Source organism: Mustela putorius, unplaced genomic scaffold (genome assembly GCF_011764305.1).
Source record: "Mustela putorius furo isolate JIRA1106 unplaced genomic scaffold, ASM1176430v1.1 tig00003853_pilon_pilon_pilon, whole genome shotgun sequence".
NCBI lineage: Eukaryota > Metazoa > Chordata > Mammalia > Carnivora > Mustelidae > Mustela > Mustela putorius.
In genome coordinates this window covers 71,461,862-71,484,646 of record NW_025422005.1, presented here as the reverse complement: position 1 = coordinate 71,484,646, position 22,785 = coordinate 71,461,862, and the positions used below count along the sequence as shown (strand labels likewise).

The following is a 22,785-nucleotide window of genomic DNA, read 5'->3' as shown; positions in this document are numbered from 1 at the left end:
GGACGCTTAAGTTTTAGTGAAGAAAACTGCGTGTAGAGAGTCAGCAAATAATGTTAATTGTCTCATAACTCTGTCTTCATGAAGACAGACAAATTAGCTTTGAGAACCAGTCATAGTGATGTACTGTATGGTGACTAACATAACATAATTTAAAAAAAAGAGAACCAGTTGTATTTTAAACGAATTCAGCTTGATTTTAGAAGAAAAAAAATCAACTTATAAATGCCAGCATCCTGTAAACAAATACTTAAGAGCTAAAGTAAGACAAGTGACAGAATGTAAAAGGATTGGGTTTAAAAAAATTAAAATTTTTGGATGGGTTATACATTTCTGCAGCACCAAATTCAGAAGGTACAAGAGGATAGATAGGCAGTGCAAGTAAGTTTCCCTGCTCTTGTACTTGACTTACCCACTTCCCTTCCTTAGAGGCAGCTACGAATAACATTTTCCTGATTTTCCTTACAGAAGGTTTTTAGTACGTAATGATTAACTGGTGAAGGTTACTCAAGCAAAATTGTAAAGTATATCCTGTGCCCGTTTGCCCCTCTTTCAGATTCATTTTATCCTTTCCCAGGTACCAAGGATTAGTATGTGGGATATTCTGTCCAGGAGTAAAAACACACAAACTCACTCTCACAAGATGATAATGGCCTTAATTATCCTTTCCTGGACCGTTTATAATTTTAGGGGCTTCTTGAGGAAGAAGGCAATGCACATAGCACACGGCAACAAATCCAAAAAGTGGAATTGGACATTGGGTAGGGACATGGAGGCATAAATGGAAGGCATGAACAAACCTATTTAGATAGAAATTCCCCTTTTGTTAGGGCACTTTACTGTTTGGACCTATATATTTTGGCCCTGGGTTTATTCTTTGGTTAGGCTAAAAGTATAACCTTGATGATCCCAGAGCAAGGTGAACATCAAGACTATGTCTAATCACTAGCTAACATGTACCACGTGTGTGTGTGTGTGTGAATTGCAAAACATGATACTATTATCAACTCTATTTAAAAGAAGGAAACTGAGGCTAAGGTAACCAGAATTAAGTAAGTTGTCCAAAAACAGACAGCTAATAAGTGACAGAACTGAGGTCTTCATGAAAATGTGAAGTTCATTTTTCCTTGATGTGCTTGTAGCCAGTTGTGGTTAATAATAACAGAACATTAAATCAATACAAAATAACTACCTGAATCCCTTTTTTATGCAGCCAGCAATATGCAAATCTCAGTTGATATTAACGAGGTAAAAGTTTTACTTCCCTCCTCTCATAAATGAGAGTAGATTGTTTTCATTTTAGTTAAATAATAATAATGTGATCATTTACATGAAACCCCAGAATTATGTAGGCACAATTTGTGTGGAATTGTATCTTCTTTACCACCAGACTGGATGATTGCTTTTTAAAATGCATACATTTTCTCAAATTTCTTTTTAACATCAGGTGAGAAAACTGCCCTAAGCCATAATTAGAACTTACTCTTACTCTCACCAAGATGAAAAGTAAATGTGCTGGAGGCTCTTTACATGGCAACGGATTAACGGCTCTTGATAAATCGTCACCTCCAACTGGTTAGAACAACTGCTCCCTTTCAGGATGTTGCTTTTTGACTCCACTTGGCCTTGGCAAAAATTGTTTGGAAATTGATGTGTCTTGGAAACTGGAGTGCATCTACAAATAATGCAATCTATTCCCATGCAGTTGATCTTGAAAGCCTTGAAAATAAAGAACATAGTGATGAGTAGGGAGTGACTTCTATTAGATACTATTAGCTGAAAATGAGCTTTCTGCAGAGATTCCTAGGATCATTAGAGAATCATTATAAGACTAAGAAGGCAGAGATGGATCCTTATAATTCAGATATGGTGGAAAATAGCTTTTGCATGTATTTAAATTTTTGTTGAGCTCAGATTTCCTCAAAATTGGTTTTATTACAGTAATGGTAGGTGTCCATCCATTAATATAAGCCACAACACAGAAAAATCTACTTAAGACTTTTGAACAAAGATTTACCTTCTATTGCTTTTGAATCATACATAAATTATTCATGGCCTCTTATGATTCTCAGTATGAATTTGGAGATGCATGTTTAAAAAATGAGTGCTGGTTGTTGTTTATTTCATGGGCATTCGCTATTAACATCTGTAATCACTTGAGAAAGCCTCATTTTCTACCTGGAGACTTGGACACATTGTAGAGTTCATTACCCTACTCAAGGGATATCATGATTAAAGGTAAAATAAATGAAATTTTAATGAAAGAAAAGTTTCATTCATCTCTTATGCAGAGCACAGTGAGTTGCTCATCCCAGATAGTCAATAAATGTTTATTTACCAAAGCTAAGTCCCCCATGTTCTATCAAAATGCTCCTCTGACCTTTGAAGTTAGCTTGTATTGTTTTCCCTAAACTGATATTAGGTAATAAATCTGTTAGTGTCCTCAGGCTCATTTCATAAGCAGGTACTTTTCATCCAAATGGACAAGCAGGAATAATCTCAAACAACAAATCCCATTTAAAAATGTGTGCATGTAATCATTGTCAAACAATTTAATGATGTACATTGTCTTCCTGAAGCTGAGTGCTAAAGGAGGAGTAGCATCACATGGAGAGAATAAATAACCAGACTTTAGACTCCTGTTTCTGAATGTTTAGGTCATCTAAACAAGTATAACTAGAGAAAACAGCTCAGCAGAGTACAAAGATGAAAGTACATGTTATTACAGGGTTGGCTTAATTTTGCCCAACAAATCAATGTGGGCAAACCTGACTTAGTTTATGTTAGCAAATTAAAGAGAATACAACTTTTAAGCTGCTTTTGCAACTGGATGAGTTTATATGGGTAAATTTTCATTATTGTGAATAGGAATACATCAACATTTTGCTTGATTTGAATATGTTTAATTAATTAAACAGAACTTTGCCTTTATTAAAGATATTTTGCCTTGATTTCTTTGTTCTTGTTTTGTTTAAGAAGTACTAAAATTTTCTAATTTGCTTATGGTACTAATTATGAGTGCCATGATTATATTAAAAATGACTGTACTTTAGAAGGTAAAGGAATACTAGTTGTATCACTCCTATAAGTTTGTTCATTCAGCAACTGTCTACTAGATGCCAATGTTTGGTGCTAGGGAGACATATAGGTGCTATATGTTCATTCAGCAACTGTCTACTAGATGCCAGACCCAATGTTTGGTGCTAGGGAGATATAGCTGAATTAGATAACACTGCTGCTCTCAGGATCTCACAGTTCACTAGGGAGGCAAACTGGTGGCAAATGCTTGCAGACAAAGGGGACTGGTTTCACAACAGGGTTCTGTCTAAATGTTATGGAAGCTCCAGGCAGAGTGTCTGACCCACATCAGGACCTCTCAGAAGAAGAGAATATTGAGCTAGAAGTAACCAGGAAAGGAAGAAAGGCAGCCTTCCAGAGACAGCGAGCACTATGAGGTAGGATAAGGGTGATAGTCCAGTAAAAGTAATTTCATTAACATTGAGGAGGATACAGCATTGAAAAAGGCCTGCCTGTGCCCTCTCAGAACTCTGAGATTTTGTTCCCTAGTTCCAGGTTCACCAAGAGAGCTACATCCTTAGCTGTACTTCCTGTTCGGGGCCTGCAGCGATTTGACCCCTTATCACAGCCTACTCCTAATTGTGCACTCCAAGACCGAGACTTATTTCTTGAGGTTGCTAGAATGCCATTTGGTAGGGGAGTAATTTTTCCTCTTTGGTCCCAAATTTGTCACATTAGGATGTATCGGGTAAACCTGGCATCCCATAGTATATAGTTATATATAACATTATCCACGTCAGTGGCCAGTAAGAGAAAATTATTTCCTCTTTGCTGTCAAAATGTGTTTTTATTCACACATCTTTCCAGCTTTGCAGTAGACATTAGTGAATCTCACACTAATATAAATCAAATGCAGCCTAAAGTAAGCATCCATCTGTACTCATAGGTAAAATATACTGCAAAAGGCAACATGGTAGGGGTATCACACTATTCTAGGAGCGGGGGATACTGGTTTTGATTTTTTGCAGTGGTAGGAATATCTAATATTCTTTCCAACTTGGAGATGCTGTGTTTTCTTTCTGGGCCTCAGGTCATGTTGGGATAGGACGTAAAGGGTAGGGGGAAAAAAAAGATAAGGAGATGTGGAAAAAATGATGGGCAACGATGATAACTTAGGTTTGTGAGATGGGATTAGGGTTTAGAGAATAAAGAATACTGGCTTTTTTTTTTTTAAGATTTTTATTTATTTATTTGACAGACAGAGATCACAAGTAGGCAGAGAGGCAGGCACAGAGAGACACACAGAGAGAGAGAGGGAAGCAGGCTCCCTGCTGAGCAGAGAGCCTGATGTGGGGCTCGATCCCAGGACCCTGAGATCATGACCTGAGCTGAAGGCAGGGGCTTTAACCCACTGAGCCACCCAGACGTCCCAAAATACTGGCTTTTATTCAACTTGACACATCCTTGTCCTCTGTAACTAACCAATCCTATGACATCATGCCTTGGTTATGATAATCCATTATGAGATAAAGCTGAATTTCCCAACTCTATTTCAAAAGCTCAGCTCATGCAACCATTTATAGCATATTTAAGTAATTTTTTATTTAGAAAACTTAGATAAGAGCCACTGGGAGAGTGTAACATACCTAGACCCACGTACTGTCTATCATCACATGACTTTCAGTGTCTGCCAGTTGATGTTTCTGTGGTAAATGTGAATCAATGGCTTGAAGAAATGGAGAGTGAATGAATGTGGAGTATATACTGTGAATGAATGTGAAATATGTAAGTTGTGTTTTTTGTTAGAACTAAAAGTCTTGACTTGCCCATGGCAGTTCTTTCTTACAAACCCTCTATGCATATGTGTTGATTTCCATTCCTGGTGCTAAAATTTGGGTTTTGTTTTCAAAATTTCGACTTTTGTCTTCCAAAACTTCATAGTTATTTTTCTGAATAAGAAAAAAAAAAGGATACCCATTTAAATGTAGCCTTTCTGTAGTTAGCTATGTACAGTTTAAGATTGTTAACAGTAAGATACTGATGTAATTATTTTTAAGGTTTGGAGATGTGTTTGTGGTAAACTTAGACTTTTTTTTTGTCTGAAATTATTCAAAGAGCTGAAATTAGCTTATTTAATGCTCTTGGTATGGTTAAAAGATAATGGAAAAAACACATCTACTTTATTCTCTTAATTACATTTTTTGGGGGTCGTAGGGAACCCTCATTTTGCAAAGAAAGAATAACATAACTATGGTTTGGCTTTGGGTCATATTTTAGGCCACTATGATATAAACATATTTTCCAATTCCAGAGCTTTATGTGGAGAAATTTAAATCTAGTGCTTTATTTTGAGGTACTCAAACCATTTTATTTTTGCTTTTGGTATTCTTCTTTCTTTATACCCTCTTAGTCCTTCATCGGGGCCCAGGTTTTCCAGTTCTCCTTTCTGCAAAAAATACAGTATTGGGAGACAGAGAGACCCTCGTCACAAAGGGTGCTGCTTTCTTCATTTTTATGTTATTCTCAAACTAAACATCTCCAAAGCTTTAGGCCTCCCCTAGTCTCCAGGCTTTCCCAGGCCACCCCAAATATGTGAATAGTTTAGCAATGAATAGAGCACAGCTTCAAGACAAGGCTTTTTGTACAGTTGTGTGTGTGCATGTTTTTAAACTGCTGTTCTTCACCTACCATAGAAGGGTCATGAAATCAATTTAGTGGGTCATGACCAGCCCATTTATTTTTACTGTAACAGAATCAATAGAAAATGTCAGAGTGTACTGCAACATGGTAAGATGGTGTCATGAAACTTTTTTTCATTTGTATATATTTGTGTTTCTATGTATACTAATTAGCTATATAAAATGTGTTTCTTACTATAGGTCACTGCCAAAAAAAAAAAAAAATGTGAAAACCCACTGTGTCTCCTTTGAATTGGATTGCACCTCTCAGCCTCTTTTTAAAAATTCTGGAGGACTATGCCTGTTGTCCAATTGGGATCTGGGAATCCTGGCCAAAATCCTAACTGTTTCTCTATGTGTATCAAGTCATGCTTGATTTCCATTTGCCTAGGTTGGAAATTGGACCTTCTGGCTAATTGGAAACCCTGTCCATCAGGGGCAGGAAGCGAAGCCTAATGGAGGAACATGAGGAGGAGAAAGACTGTCAACTCCACAATTTGCTAGAAGCTGATTCTACCTCTCCTTCGGTGACATTCTATACCAGTTGAGGGAAGGTTACATTAAGACAGGCAAGCATAGTTTCCATATGAACTGGCATCTTTTTCATTTTTTTGCAAGTAGAAAATGTCGTAGCAGTAAGAACTGAACCACTGAGCTAACTGCATCCAGGGGTGTTGACGCCTACATTTTCTTACCAGCAACTTCCAGATGGAAGCTGAGATCGGCAAGGATCCCAGGAAGCCTCAGTGTCCAATGTTAGGAGTCCCGTTGCATTTGGAAATGGAAATTCAGGACACTTCTTTTTTTCTTCAAAGAACCCCAGAATATGTCAAAACACAGAATGTCCTAGAACATAATTATAATGTCCATGCCATTCTCAGACCACTGCCTAAAGGCCTAGAAGAGACCTTGAAAATCACTGGTTTCACCATTTTTTCTTCACACTCTGCAACACTAAATAGGTGTAAATCCAGCCTTTACAGACGAATGCTCAAAGGAAATTTAATTTTCTTCCCCAAGTAACCCATTTTAGCAATATTTGTTACTGTTAGTACTCACACTAAGTATGAATCATTTGAACTAACATATAGGTTGGGGTTCATTCTAACAAAGTGTATTTGACTGGTTAGTAACAAGTTAGTCTGTGATTACAGGGAAACCGTATCTGATTTTCAGTGGTAACCCCCCTTTGCACAGCTGAGCATCCTAGTACTAAGAGTGGAGTGTACTGTCTCACACCTGCTCTTTTGTCTCCCTCTAAAGCAGTGCTTTGAAGATTTTGGTAAGAGAATAATTATAGAGGCAAACAGTGTGGCCATGACTGGAGAAATTGTGTGTTTGTAGGAAAGGCATTTGGAATTGTGCATCTCGGAGCTATACTACATGAGGAAAAAAATGGGTAATGCATTTGTCATGTCCATGACAACATTTTTCTTTGTGAGCACTGAGCTGGATAACTGAAGCCTCTGAGTGGTTTGCAAGAAAACTGAGAACGAATATTGCTTCTAAACTAGTCCCCAGAGAGGAGCTTCTCCATGAGGGAGAGAAGGAGTAGGGATTTGGGCTAGAAGATTTTTTTGAAAGTAAGTGCAGAAAAACATACAAGATATAGCCCACTGGCCTCAGCACGGCTGAGGTTCAATTATGATTCGATTCACGCTCCCTGAAACACTCGCCTGCCCTGAGGTCAGCCTAATGACTGGAAATTCTACAAATGCAACAGCTACTGTCCCTTGGACTGTTTTAAACACACACACACAGTTTATATACACTCGGCATCAAGTTTGGATAAAATCAGTTTTCTAACAAAGCCTTTCTTGTGCATAATGTTTGGTAGTAATGAAGATCATCAAAACTAATTAGAGGGATTCTCGAGTTACATCATTTTGGTGGACCACTAGCCAGGAGAAATATTTTTTTGAATGAATTCTGCTTTTTCACTGGGCTCTTTCAGCTTGTAATCAACTTCGTATCACCTTTCCTTCCTCTTGATTTCACCCTTTTTTTGGAGCTGTCAGTGGAGGAGAAGGAATGTATGCAGTCCCTGGAGCTTTCTTACCCTTCTTTACTTTCCTTCTGTTGAGGAGTTCTCATAACACCATGAATCTTTCCTCATATTCTGGTCTGGATAGTGATTTTCAAATTACAAGTTTCAACTCAGAAGTAAATCATAAAGTCCACCTAGTGGGTCCCTCTACTTTTTGTTCACACTCTTGTGTAAATGAACTGGAATTGAAAATGTCAGAGCACATGCATGACCCATAAGACAACCAAGTATTGTTTCCTTTATACACGTACATACAGTTCCCTTGTGTGTTGTGGATTGTGACATAAGGTGTATTTCTGGCTGGAGGTCATTGCTATTGAAATCTGCTTACCTAGGAAACCAAGATAAAACTTAACCAAGTACTAACATTAGCTTTTATTGATACTCTTTCTGTTTGTAGCAACAATAGAATTTTTTAAAAAAGATTTTATTTATTTATTTGACAGAGAAATCACAAGTAGGCAGAGAGGCAGGCAGAGAGTGAGAGGGGGAAGCAGGCTCACTGTTGAGCAGAAAGCCCAATGTGGGGCTCGATCCCAGGACCCTGAGATCATGACCTGAGCCGAAGGCAGAGGCTTTAACCCACTGAGCCACCCAGGTGCCCCAACAATAGAATTTTGACATGTGTCAGAGCCACTGATTTTCATTGAGCAAATAGGCAGTTTGTCTCATTTTATTACCTGGTAGGAAGGTGGAACCACTTGTCTCAATGCAGCAAAATGCAGGAGATGGAAAGGCAGAGAAGAAACATACCATAGGTGGCAGTTTGAGGTTCTTTTCAGAAGTAGGTATTTTCAGATATCAAGGACTCCATCACAAAAATGGTTTAGAGTGTTTCCATACACTTAGACATGACATCTTCATTCGTAAATCAAATTATGATGATGTGTTGTGATAGGGCAGGATAGCAGGTACTCTGACGGCATACCTGTTATGAAAAGGGCCACATTAGAGCCCGGTACGTTTTTATGTTTTGTTGACCCCAGCCTCTTTCCCACTGACTCTCCTTTCCCCTGCTCCCCACTAATCTGCCCACGTGCATCTTCAGCTTGCCCCACTCCCTAAATCCATCATCACTTGAGGTGCTGGGTCATCTCAGGTGCTCGAGCATTGTTGTTCCCAGGATGCACACCTCTCACACCAAGTCTGGTACCCGCAGAGACACGCTTTTAAACTACCTCAGGAGGCAGACCGATTCCTGGGACATTCCTTGAGCTGTGCTTTCTCTTCCTTTCCATTGCCTTCAAGAGCGGAAAAGGACAGCTAGGAATGCAAATTATGGTTCCCCGGCTTATTAGCTGAGTAACAAGTAGCTTGTTGAGCAAGGGGAACTTCAGTTTCAACATCTGTAACAATGGGGGTGGTTTTGAGCATCTGTAAGTTTGTTATGTGCCTAGATTCATTAACATGTTAAAGTGCTGAGTTGTACTTTGCACAAAGTAGCTCTTCCTTCAGTGCTCAATCCCTCCTTTTCTGTTGTTACCTGTTTGTTGTATTTCTAGAGAGCAGTCATTCCAGCCCATAAGGTTGAGACTGTTTTTTCTCTTCCTACTTCTTACCCCAGAAGCTAAAGAGCTCCATCTCTTCAGCTTCCGGCATGCTGCCTGTAGCCTTTCCAGATGTTAAGACTTTGCTTAGGAATTGGGATCGCTGGCTCTTGTATTTTTGTGCCCTTCTGCTGGCTCTACCGAAACATGCCAGGAGGCTGGGAAGACCATTAGAACCTCTGCTTGATCCTCAATGGGCACCTGGGCCAGTCCCCCAGCACCTGTGTGTGCTGCTATACAAGCAAGTCCCGTGGGGACCCTGGCTTTCGCTCCACGTCATTTTGTTAGGAGCAAGACATCCTCAACTGAATCAAAAGATGCTGTTCTTTCTGTAATTGTTTTTCATCCTCTGATCTTCTAAGCAAATGAGTACTTAGAGAATCTCTGCCTTTAAATTTACCATTTGATCTTGAGCCAGTCATTTATGAGTATTTAGATTTTAATTCGTATTTTTAATATGCTTATACGTTTAGTATGTTTACTTTAAGAACTTTAAATTTTTTGTTTTATTCATCTTTTTATTTATTATTACCATTTTTATTGAAGTATAGTTAACATACAATATTATATTAATTTTAGGTAATACAACATAATCAATCAACAAATTCTATGCATTATACAGTGCTCACCACAGTACGTGTAGTCACGCTATAACATGGTTACAAAATTGTTATTATTTGTATTTTAGTATAGTTGTACACAATGTTACATTAGTGTCCCGTGTATAACATAGTGATTCAACTAATCTATATGTTATGCAATGCTCACTACCAGTATAGCACCCATCTCTCACCATATAGTGTTGTGATTCTCTTGACTATATTCCAATAGAATTCTATTCAAATAGAATAGAATATAGTCAAGAGAATCCCTTTGCAGTCACTGTGCATAAGACACAATTATCCCTGGCACTCCTTAAGTGGAAGCCTGTATCTCCCACTCCCTTTTGCCCATTTTGCCATCTCTCTGCACTCTCCCCTTTCTGGAAACCATCAGTTTGTTCTCTGCATTTATGGTCCCTATCTGCTTTGAGGGTTTTTTTGTTTGTTTTGTTTTGGTTTGGTTTGGTTTTTTAGATGCTACATATAAGCGAAATAATGTATTTGTCTTTGTCTGACTTATTTCACTTAACATAATACCCTCTGGGACCATCTACGGTCTCATAAATGGCAAGATCTCCTTCTTTTTATGGCAGAATAATATTCCATTATATATGTGTGTGTACATATATCTATGCATATATATGTATGTACATATATATGTACACACCATACATCTTTTTTTATCTATCTGTTGAAGGCACTTGGATTGCTTCTATGTCTTGGCTGTTGTAAACCTGCCATAAACATAAGAGGGCGTACATCTTTTTGAATTAGCATTTTCATTCTCTTTGGGTAAATAGGCAGTAGTGGACTTACTAGATTGTATGGTAATTCTATTTTTAATTTTTTGAGAACCTCCATACTACTTTTTACAGTGCCTGCACCAATTTACGTTCCTACCAACTATGCAACAAGGGTTCCTTTTTCTCCACATCCCTGTCAATAATTGTTATTTTTTGGTACTTTTTTGGCTACTATTCTGACAAGCATAAGGAAATACCTCATTGTGGTTTTGATATGCATTTCCCTGATTAGTGATGTTGAGCATCTTTTCATGTATCTGTTGGCCATCTGTATGCCTTCTTTGGGATAATGTCTGCTCAGGTCCTCTGCACATTTTTTTAATCAGATAATTTATTTTTATGGTGTTGATTTGTGTAAGTTCTTTATATTTTGGATATTAATCCCTAATCAGATATATAATTTGCAAATATCTTTTCCCATTCAGTAGGTTCCTTTTTTGTTGTTGTTGATGGTTTCCTTTGCTGTATAGCTATAAAAATATTGTTAAGGCTTATGTTGAAGAAATTATTGCCTATGTTTTCTTCTAGGAGTTTTTATGGTCTCAGGTCTTGCATTTAGATCTTTAATTCATGTTGAGTTTTTTTTGTGTATGATGTAAGAAAGTGGTCCAGTTTTATTTATTGTTTTTTTATGTAGCTGCGCACTTTTCCCAGCACCACTTTTTGAAGAGACTGTCTTTTCACCATTGAATTTTCTTTTCTCTTTTTTTCATAGATTAATTGACCATACAATCATAGGCTTAATTCTGGGCTCTGTTTTCTGTTCCATTGTCTATATGTCTATTTTTGTGCCAATACCATACTGTTTTGAATACTACAGCTTTGTATTAGATCTTAAAATCTGGGATTGTGATACCTGCAACTTTGTTCATCTTTCTCAAGTTTGCCTTGGCTATTTGGCAACTTTGTGGTCCATGAAAATTTTAGGATTATTCTAGTTCTGTGAAAAATGCCATTAGTGTTTTGAGAGGGATTTCACTGAGTCAGTAGACTGCTTTGGATAGCATGACCATTTTAACAGTATTAATTTTTCTGGTCCATGTGCATGAAATATCTTTCCATTTGTTTGTGTCATCTGCAATGCTCTTCATCAGTGTTTTATAGTGTTTTAACCTCATTGGTTAAATTTATTCCTAGATATTTTATTCTTTTTGTTACCATTATAAATGGAATTGTCTTAATTTGTCTTTCTGCTACTTGGTTATTAGTATATAGAAATATAACCAATTTCTGTGCATTAATTTTGTCTCCTGCAACTTTACTCAATTCACGTATTAATTTGAATAGTTTTTTCATGGAGTCTTTAGGGTTTTCTATGTATATTATCACATCAGTTGTAAATAGTGACAATTTAAACTCTTCCTTATCAATTTGGATGTTTTTTGTTTCTTTTTCATTTGTTTCTTTGTCATTCTGTAAGAAAAGAAAATGTGATTGCTGAGGCTAGAACTTCCATTACTGTGTTGAATAAAGGTGGTGAGAGTGGACATCTTTATCTTGTTCCTGATCTTCGAGGAAAAGCTCTCAGTTTTTCCACCATTGAGCATGATGTTATCTGTGGGTTTTTCATGTATGGCCTTAATTATGTTGGACTATGTTTCCTCTAAATCCACCACTTTTTTGAGAGCTTTTATAATGAATTGACGTTGAATTTTGTCAGATGCTTTATCTGCATCTCTTGAGATGATCATGTGATTATTATTCCTCATTTTGTTGATGTACTATGTTGATTGACTTGCAAATATTCAACCTTCTTGGCATCCCTGGAATAACACCCACATGGTCATGGCAAATGATATTTTTAATGTATTGCTGAGTGTGATTTCTTAATATTTTCTTGAGGGTCTTACATCCACGTTCTTCAGGAATATTGGCCTGTAGTTTTCTTTTTGTGTAGAATCTTTATCTGGTTTTGGTATCAGGATAATGCTGGCCTCATTGAATGTATTTAGAAGCTTTCTTTCCTGTTCCATTTTTTTGGAATAGAGGAAAATTGGTATTAACTCTTCTTTAGATGTTTGTGAATCCTTCTGGTCCTGGACTTCTGTTTCTTGGGAGTTTTTTTTAATTACAAATTTAATTTTGTTACTACTAATTGATATGTTCACACTTTCTATTTCTAACCCAGTTTTAGAAGATTGGACATTTCTATAGATTTATGAATCTCTGCTAGGTTGTCTAATTTGATGGCATATAATTTTTTAAAATAGTCTTATAATTTTTTATATTTCTATTGTATCAATTATTGCTTCTTCTCTCCCATTTCTAATTTTACTTATTTGAGCCTTCTTTTTTCTTTAAGAACTTTAAAAATTCTTACATTGCAAGGTAAAATTATACTTGGAATTGAGTCTTAGTTTCACTTGTCAGTTATATAATAGTGGACAACTCACAAGTCTTAATTTCCAGTAAAATATCTTTCTTCCTGATTCCCAAGGATGTTGAAGATCAGTATTCTGAGTACTGTGATGACTTATACAAATATGATGACACCGTACGTAACATTGTTATGGCCAATGAAGGATTGTACATAATGGTAATAGCAACATTATTATTTATGAACTAGGATAATGGGCTTTTCTTGAAGATGTCTCTAACTGATGAGATCTGACCATTGTCACTTGTACTGTGACCACTAAGCCTTGACAATCCTTTGAGAATAGAGGTTGCTTTTAAGGCTTCAGTCAACTCTAAAGATGCAGATCTACTACTTACTAGCAAGGTGAAGTTGGGGAAATAAATTTTGGGTACAGTTTTGTCATTCTGTAAGAAAAGAAAATGTGACTTCTATTCATGTAATTATTATTGAGTGCCTGCTGTATGTAAAACTGATAAACAAGTATGATGGCTGTCCCAATGAAGCCGAATGGGGGAGTCTAACTAGGGAGACAAACATAAAATAAACAATTACAAATATATGCATATTTAAAAATAGTAAGGGCTGCAAAGGAAGAAAATTATTCATAAGGTTTTAAAAATAAGAGACCTTTGCTGGAAAAGACCCTGAGTATCAGTTCTTAGGTAGACATCTTATTAAACAGTAGGCAGTAAATGTTCATTGATCAAATGATAAATAACTGGTCTAATATGATATTACCAGAGATACCCCCACAGGCATTAAAGAGGTAGGTTGGCATTAAGGGGGACCTGGACTAGGAAGGCTTAAAATCTTTACTTATAAGCATTGTAGCTCAGGGCTGGCAGATGATTGCTGTGGACTTCAGGATTCCCGTCTATAAACTAAGGATAATGTTGTTCTAGGTCAGCCTCTGTTGTGTTGAGGTTTAAATGAAAAAAAAAAAAAAAAAAAAAAAAAAAGAAAGAAAGAATATGAAGGTACACTATAAGATCAGGGTTGTGGGTATTATAAAGTGGATACCTGTGAACTGTAAACTCAGCACCTATAGGACTTGATCCACAACCTTCCCTCTCATAACATCACAATACCTAGAGATGGGTCCCCAGTTCCACCACCTCTGTAGAAGTCTTAGAACCAGCTCTTAGAGTACTGTGGCCTAGCTCAGTTGGCTGTCAGACCTATGAAAGTAGGATCTACAGCAGTGGCACTGAGTGTGGCTAACTTTTTGCTGCATGTTAAAAGATTAGCTATTTTATGGGACTTCTGGGGAGAGCCCTCTAGTTAGAGCCAGGAGACTAATTATATCAGAATATGCACCCTATAAAAGACTTTGGGAGCTAGGTAGGCTTCAAGAGCACATGTGACTACCACTTATTTGGTACTGTGTTTGCTGTTTTGTTTACCCTACTTCATCCCAGCCATATAGTCCCCCTCATTTTACAAACGGAGAAACCGAGGAGAGGTTACACCACTTGTTTAAGGTTAAGTAGTTACTAAGTAGAACTGAGATGGACAGCCTGGTCTAGGCCAAGACCTAGGTTTAGCCAAGGTCTAGCCAAGACCTAGGCATTCAGCCATGGAACCACAGAAAAGGCACAAAAAGCCATGCCATCCATTAGAGAATTTGGGTTAGCAAGACGCTATCAGTGCAAACACCAAATTCACAGGCTTGATGCCCCCAAAGGGCAGCTGTCCAATCCATTAATGAGGAAACTGAGAAGAATGAGAGACAAAGGCTTCTCTTTTTGAAAACATGGTTTCAGCTCAGCAGCTACCCATCTCTCTACCCCTCGTCCATGAGGCCAGCCCAAAAACCTTCCATACAAGGAGAATCATAGATATGCTGGCCAGCATCTTCAGCCGTGCATTTAGTTTGGGCTTGGTATTGTTGGCAGGGTTCCTTGCCAAATAGTTAAGCAACCCATGGAGAACCTTGACCTTAACTTATAAACACAGAAGGACATGCTGAGTAAGAGTCCGAACAGGAATCCTGGGATGGTTCCAACTCAAGGAAGGAAACTCCCCTGGCTCTCTGAGTAAAAGACAAGGGTTAATTCCATCCATACACCCACACTAACTGTTGCTCAGCCTTCCCGGAGCCAAATCAAAGGAAAAATTATGTGAGTAATACATGAAAGAAGTAGATTGTCACTATTTTTGACATAGATGTTACCCTAACTCTGTGTGTGTCTCATTTGGTAACATAGACCCCCGGCCAACAGTATAAACGATAATACAAGCCGTAACACAAGCGAGCTGCAAACTTGTCTAATTCTTGTACCCCTGAGTTTTGGCTGAGGGAGCCCTGATAGACCTAGAAGCATGTCTGTATCTTACTGTCCTTGTACCTTAGAGGAGGGAAGGTAGGATGACAGGTCTGGCTTTAGGTTCCAGCATCCCTTAACCTTATAACTAAGACACTTAACTTCTGTGATGGCTTGGATAAGCCATTGGCTCCTTACCCTTCTTCTCTCTTTAGTTTTGTTCTTGGGACCATATTCAAGAAAATGAATACTTTTCTCACACTGTTGATCCTCTTTGGACAGCTCTGATTTTCTTATGAATATTCTTTTTCCCTTCTATAGAGGACTGGAGTCCAGCCCCTGTACTCTAGCCCCATGGGGACTTATCTCTGGTCTGCTCTGACTTCTGGACCCCGCAATGTTCATCTCTCCACCACCACCACACCTCTTTCCTAAACCCTCAACCTCACCTCCCCCTTGTTTCTGCTACCACATTTTCTGGATATTCATTCTGTCTACCTGTTTGGATTTCTACCTACCTGTCTCAGTGTGCCTGGATCTACCTTTCAGGTTTATAGACCCCCTTATAGGGCAGCCTACCTTCTTCTGGCTAATTCTATCCCCTACAACAAACAAGAGCATAATATTGTTTATCATGCATTTACTATATGCTAGCACTTTAAACCCATCCTTCTCATCAGCTGCCTTTATCCTGTTCCCAGCTCTTGGGGCAGTCCGTCTATTAGCAGAGGAGTTTAGAATTTAGTCAATAGTCAATAATCAGTAGTAGTAGGTCAGCTTCATCATTTCTCTTGTTGGCCTTGTTCTGACACGACCCTTGGTAACGTTTCAGATACTCAAGTTGTACCCTGGTTCCATTGACTGCATTTGTATCTTTATCTTGCTGATTACCTGTCTGGATCTCCAGTGAAAGACCTCAAGACTGACCTCTAGTGTCCTGAACGGGAGACTTCCTTAAGTTTACGGCCAAACCGTCTGGTCCCATGTTGTGCCAGCCTTCTCATATATTTGCCTGGTAAATGTCAGGCCAAACACTAGCCTGCCGTATGCTGGGGTGGACCTATCAGCCGGTTCCCTTTTTCTGGAGTTGCTAACATCACTGCCAATTCTGACTCTTCTTCCTTCTGCCCACAGTTAGAACCATCCCTGGTTGACAATTCTCTGGTGGACAATTCTGCTGACTAGACCTCAAATCCAACACATCTTCTTATGTTTTAAAGTATCTGTTAGGTTCAACCTATTGGAAAGTGTGGAATAAAGTGACTTGACTTGAGCATATCCTTAATTTTCCTTCTCCCTTCCTACCTCCTGTAATAATTAACTATCAATTAAATGCTACTTTTCTGACTCAGTTCAATAAATCAATCTGTTCTTGGAGCCCTGACTAAACTGACTTTAGCATGATTTAGTAAAATGGTATTTGCTGGTAGAAAAGTGATCTTAATGTATTTAAGCAGATTAAAGTGTGATTATCTCCATTGTCCAAACTGTTTTTGTAGATTTCCTGTGTTTTTTGTTGTTTTCTGTGGAAGAAAAATTATTCACATTATTGTAATTCCATATAGTGCAAAACTAGAACAAAGGAAGTGATGCAGATCCTTTAGCAGAAAGGTCATTTGAGTCACTGGAGTGTCCTGAACCATAGTGGGAACTTAGAGCCACTGTTGATGCACAGCACATTTTTTCAGATTATGACACCACTCATTTATGTAGATGTTTTTCATGTGAATATTGGCTCTGAGGAGAGCAACAGATATTCACTTGTAAACAAAGGCGGGTGGTGTGAGGAGGAAGTGAATCCTTTGTAGAACTCTGAAATAAACCAGATCCTCAGAATGCCTCATTCTTAATAATTCCTGACATTCTTTATCTTTTAGAAAAGAGGTGATGAAGAGAATTAAAAAGCAAGATTAGCAATGCTAAAAACATGAACTCTGATTGATGATCCAGGGTAACAACTTCAAACTAACAGATCTTGATGTTCTCACAAGAAAGGATGATGAAGATTCTGGCTCTCAGTCATAATTGGTTGATATTTACTGCTGAACACAGCACAGCACAAGGTCTCCATGACTTCCTTGGTTAGAGAAAGTGATAAATACAGGGTCAGAGCTGACTTGTTTTGATGATTGACTGTGAAGGAAGAAAATAGTTTTGCAGAAGAGAAATCTTTCCAATGTTTCCATTGAGGATTAGCCTGTCAAAATTCAGACAGCAAGGGCCAGTGTAACTTCTGGTTGACATTTTGCATAACTCAGACTGACTAAGCCTACAATTCCTGGTAACTGAATTTGAATTTTTGGCAAGTTTTGGAACTAGATAGGGAGCTATCAGATCTACCTCCAGGCTAAGACTAGCAATCATATTACTAGGTCAATGATTTTGCATTCTAGTCAGATTATTGTAGATTGTGGCAAAACAGCAAGACCTATCCATGTCTGCTGCAAGAAAAAGAAGGAAATTGTAAGAATATATTCAAACGGAAACCAGAAAATCATTTGGAGCATGGAATCTCTTTTTTCCTCATACTCCTTTTTCTCTGTGGATCTGCTTTCTCTTACTCTGTTTCTAAATAACTTCAGTTTCCTTGTGGTCCAGAATTTACCTCGTATCTCCCTAACTTACCATATCAATGTGACTCAGACTTGCATTTTCTCTGTTTCCAACTCCCAAATGGGGAGTCTCATGGGCCCATACTAAGTTTTTGAGCCAGGCAACCAAGTCATAGGGAGTTGGCCAGCCTGTGAATAGGCTAGATTTGTGTCAGGCCCCCAGTATCAGTTCATTCAGCTGTGTTTCAGAAAGATCATCGTAGGTTTGCTTAGAGCGGCAGATTCTGTGAACAGGACAGATTCCAGAATATAAACAGACAGGCAGTGGTTGGTGTCTCACATATGACTAGTTACCTCCTGTTATAAGTGAATCTGAACACTGAACTGTGGTGGGGGCGGGGGAGCTCTGGTGAGGAGACCACAGTCTGGTCTTTTTTCCCTTTGAGTTTTGAAATTCAGTGATGATGGCCTCCTTTTCTCTCCTGATAAAAGATGGCCTATCCTATAACCCTTTTCTCTTGCCTCCAGGTGAAAACGCAGACATAAAAAGCTATTGCTGCAAAGAGGGTGGTGAATGAGAAGGAAAAGAGCAAATGGGAAGCGAGAAGGAGGAAGAAAAAGGGAGAAGAAATGGCTAGAAATGAGACCTTCACTTTGCACCAGGAAACTTAATCCATCTCCATGATGCTAAATCATAAATCAGATAATCAGTGGTGGTGTTGCGAGGTTTGAAGGAGATGTAGAGGGGGAGATGGGGCCTCAACAGGTGGGAATTCCACCTTCATGTCTTTGATGTGAGATTGCCAAAGGATACAACAAAAGGAGGACTTGAAATGGAGATGAACCACTGAGCAAGGCCGGTTTTCAGGCTTTCCTTCTTTCTGGAAGCATTTCAGGGCGCCTGGGTGGTTCAGTCCATTACGTGTCTAGCTCAGGTTATGCTCCTGGGGTCCTGGCATCAAGCGCTGCTTTGGGCTCCCTGCTCAGTGGGGGGTCTATTACTCCCTCTCCTTTGCCCCTCCCCCCACTCTCATACATTCTTTCTCTCATACATTCTCTCTCTCAAATAAATAAACCTTAAAAAAAAAAAACCTGAAAACACTTCAGTAGGAAAGTTCATGAGAAGTCTCGGGCAATAGAACTCAGCATGGGTGTCTCAACCTCTAACCAGCCCCAATTAGAGATGCACCAGACAACAAGCATCTGGACATTCCAGACATCTCTGCTGGGCTGTAATATTTTGGTTTGCCATTGCAACAAATGGTCAGAGTTGCAGATGACATTTAACTGTTTGGAATGATTTGTTTGGTTTTAAAATGTCACCTGATCTTTTCTTTCTTTTTCTTTTTTAAATAAAATCTTTTTATTTATTATTTTTTATTTTTTATAAACATATAATGTATTTTTATCCCCAGGGGTACAGGTCTGTGAATCGCCAGGTTTATACACTTCACAGCACTCACCATAGCATATACCCTCCCCAATGTCCATAATCCCACCCCCCTTCTCCCAACCCCCCTCCCCCCAGCAACCCTCATCTTTTCACTGAGCACACACCCTTTAGGAAAGAGGAGAACTCTCTTTTTTCTTTTGTGCATCTTACTTGCTTCTAACATTAATCATCTCTCCTAATTTGATGTCCTATGGTTTGGCCTGCAAAGCCACATATATCAAGCTTCCTAAATATCTGGCTTTGGGTACAGCACTTACATTGCACAAATCAGTAATCTTTTACCTTTTTTTTTTTTAAAGATTATTTATTTATTTATTTGAGAGAAAGCATGATCACGAGGAGGGGCCGAGGGAGGAGAAGCAGACTCCCCACTGAACAGGGAGCCTGACCTGAGCTAAGGGCAAAAAGATGCTTAACCAACTGAGCCCCACAGGTGTCCCATCTTCCTTCTTCCTTGAAGCGTTCACAAACTCTGTGGTGTCTGTACTTTGGCTAGCACATACGCTCTTTTGTAGTTAACTATTTTCATGATGCTGTCCCTCACTGATCTATAAACTCCTTTCCTGCATCACCACTTTCTCTTTTTTTCACCTGTGAGTCTCCAGCCCTGAGCACAGTAGGTGGTACACAGTAGGTGCTCAGTGAATGTTCATTGTGTTGATTAGACAGTGTTCTGTACAGCTTAGTATAAGCAATATTTTTGGAGCCCATTCTGTGGAGCCATGTAATAGGTGGCAGTGTGGGTTTAGTGGGAGGAACACAGGAGTTGGAATCAAGGCATCTGTGTTCAAGCCCTTGACTTGTTCTTTATGAATGTGTGGCTTTGGTCACAGTCTTCCTGAGCTTTGGTTTTCTCATATGTAAAATAGGGATAATAATGATTCCTGCTGCTTAAAACTTTGGTGAAGATGAAATTTTTTTTTAAATGTAAAATGTCTTTTTATTGTTGAAGTGCTATATAGAAACACATCATCATGGGGCGCCTGGGTGGCTCAGTGGGTTAAAGCCTCTGCTTTAGGCTCGGGTCATGATCCCAGGGTCCTGGGATCGAGCCCCACATTGGGCTCTCTGCTCAGCAGGGAGCCTGCTTCCTCCTCTCTCTCTGTCTGCTTCTCTGCCTACTTGTGATCTCTCTCTGTCAAATAAATAAATAAATCTTTAAAAAAAAGAAAAGAAAAAAAAGAAACACATCATCAAAATCAACCTTCTGAAATTTTGTAAAATAATCCCCCTTAGATGTTTGATTCAAGACAGACCATCTCCTTTCTGCTCTGTAGTGAACATGTCATAGAGTTGAAAGCTGTGTTGTTGTGAGGATAGTACATATGAAACATCTGGTACAGTGCCTAACATATAGTAATCGCTCAGTGGATGATAGCTGTCATTACTGTTTTTACTCCTATTATTATTAGGATAATATAGCATTTCCTCAGCTGGTTCAGAGGAAAGCAGTTGGGTGATCCAAGAAGAGTAATGAATCTTCAGTCCTCATACAGTTCTGTAAATCTCTATCCCTGAACAAGCAACTGCTTTCTTGCCTTCTCTTTCCAAATTCTCATATTCATGTGTATACTGTAGGATAACTTTTGAGCTCAGAGAAGAGAGCTATAAAAATTTATGTGAGTGTAGCTGTCCTCTTGAGCATGTACTTTAATTCTCTCATCTGTCAGATAGCAGAACCTCTATTAAGAATAGGAAGACTATAAAAACATCTGCATTTATCTGCAAAGCTGATACTCTGCTTTATTTAGAAGTTGAGGTGGAGATGGAAACCCTTCAAGTACTTGATGCCATTGAGCCTTGTTAATTTGTGAAGGGGTTTTGTTCTTGCCATTTTTTTTTCTTTAAACCATTCTTAATTTTCCAACCCTGCTTTTTTGTTGGCTTCAAATGTGCTCACCAGAGTCCTGCCAGCTTTAGTTGGAAGGAATATATTTCCGAGCTTAGTTGGACATCAGTTTTTTTTGGGCCTTGCCCAGACTTTCGACAGAGAAGGTAGTGTTAACAGGGTTGATGGTGTCTAGACAGTAAAATCAGAAACTGTGTAATTTATGTTGTATTACAGACATCCACTTCCCGGATTGGAAAAAGGAAACTGGTTTTTATCTAAGGAAGTTACAGTAAAAACCAAAGCCCTGGGGTATTTCTGACCTATGAAAAGTTGAAGCTTGAATAGTTTTACATAACATTCTTCAGCCCCTTCAAAGACAAGAGTTATTGAGAGTATTACTGGGTAAGGCCAGAGATGAAAAACAAACTTCCAAGTTCCAGAAGACAATTCATAGAACTGTATAGTGATCGTGCATTGCTGCTCACCACTGGTTGAACCCCTTTATAAGCTCACAGTTCAGTTTCGGTATTGCACACCAGTTTTAGAGGAATATGGGAAAGTTGGAGAAAAAAGAGGCTAATAGCCAAAGATGATGGAGTTGTTTGGACCTAAAGAAAATTGCAGATTTTCAAGGATTTAAAAAAAAAAAAAACAACACAAAACAAACAAAAAAAAACCCCTTCGCCTTTTAAAAAAAAAAGCATACTCTTGATTAGGAAAAAAGTATTAGATATTTAAATATCTTGAATCCACAATATTTGTGTTTCTTTTCATAAGTATCAGATGTCAATATACAATACTGTCAAAAGTAATGAAAAGGAAAAATCTTAATAAGTTAGGCAAAATTTATGTGAAACTAAATTTTAAAGCCCATGAAACTTTTGTTTTGTTTCAACCTGGATAATTATCTAGCTCTTTAATCAAAACTGAATTCTTTTTTCAGAAAAGTATAATCTCTATGTACTTCTGAGACATCATATCAAAGGCTGCTCTCTGAACCATTTTAGGACACATGCATTTAAAATGCTGTAGTCTTATTAATATTATGCATTAATACTAGAATTTGCTTTTCAATGATTGTTTAAAAGTTAATATTACTTAAAATAGAAAAATTAATTATCAAACTTCATTAACAAATAATTACCTTTTTATTTTTATCGGCTGCTACATGACTCCACTAGATTTAAATCTCAGTTTAATCATTTTCACCAGCTTATACTAGGTCCTAGTAGTCACTCAGTGAATATTAATTGAACTGTATGTTGAATTGCTTCTAAATTTTACATAGAAAGCACCTTTTCATGTGTAGTAATTAGGTAATTAAAATTTGTTTTATAGAGCAGGTAGTTTCAGAAATTATATATTAATATTAGATATGTTAAAATAAGAGCATACTATATAATGTACTGATTGCTACATATTCATGACATGTATAATATGAAGAAATCTCTGTAGCAGCCAAAGATTGTGGTAAAAGCCTTTTCCACAGCACTGTACCTCTTTGGCAGAAAGACTTGGAGGTCGTAAATGCGTCTGACACTTGGGAAGCTGAAGTCACTTGTTCAAAACTGGCCACTCCAGTCTGGGATGTTTAGATTGTTGGCTTCCCAGGGTGAAAGCCTGCACCTTCTACA

The 22,785-nt window shown here is 38.2% G+C and overlaps 1 protein-coding gene and 1 long non-coding RNA gene across 2 annotated transcripts in view; one reads left to right on the top strand and one right to left on the bottom strand.

Annotated features, from left to right (window-relative positions):
• The window catches only part of DDAH1 (dimethylarginine dimethylaminohydrolase 1), a 134,159-nt gene that overhangs the window by 3,950 nt on the left and 107,424 nt on the right, over nt 1-22,785 (top strand). The window lies entirely within an intron of this gene.
• LOC106005801 lies at nt 302-22,785 on the bottom strand. The gene is made up of 3 exons (XR_001179447.2): nt 22,649-22,785; nt 8,421-8,668; nt 302-1,716 (listed from the first exon to the last, which is right to left on the bottom strand). It is a non-coding gene; the product is annotated as an uncharacterized LOC106005801 (long non-coding RNA).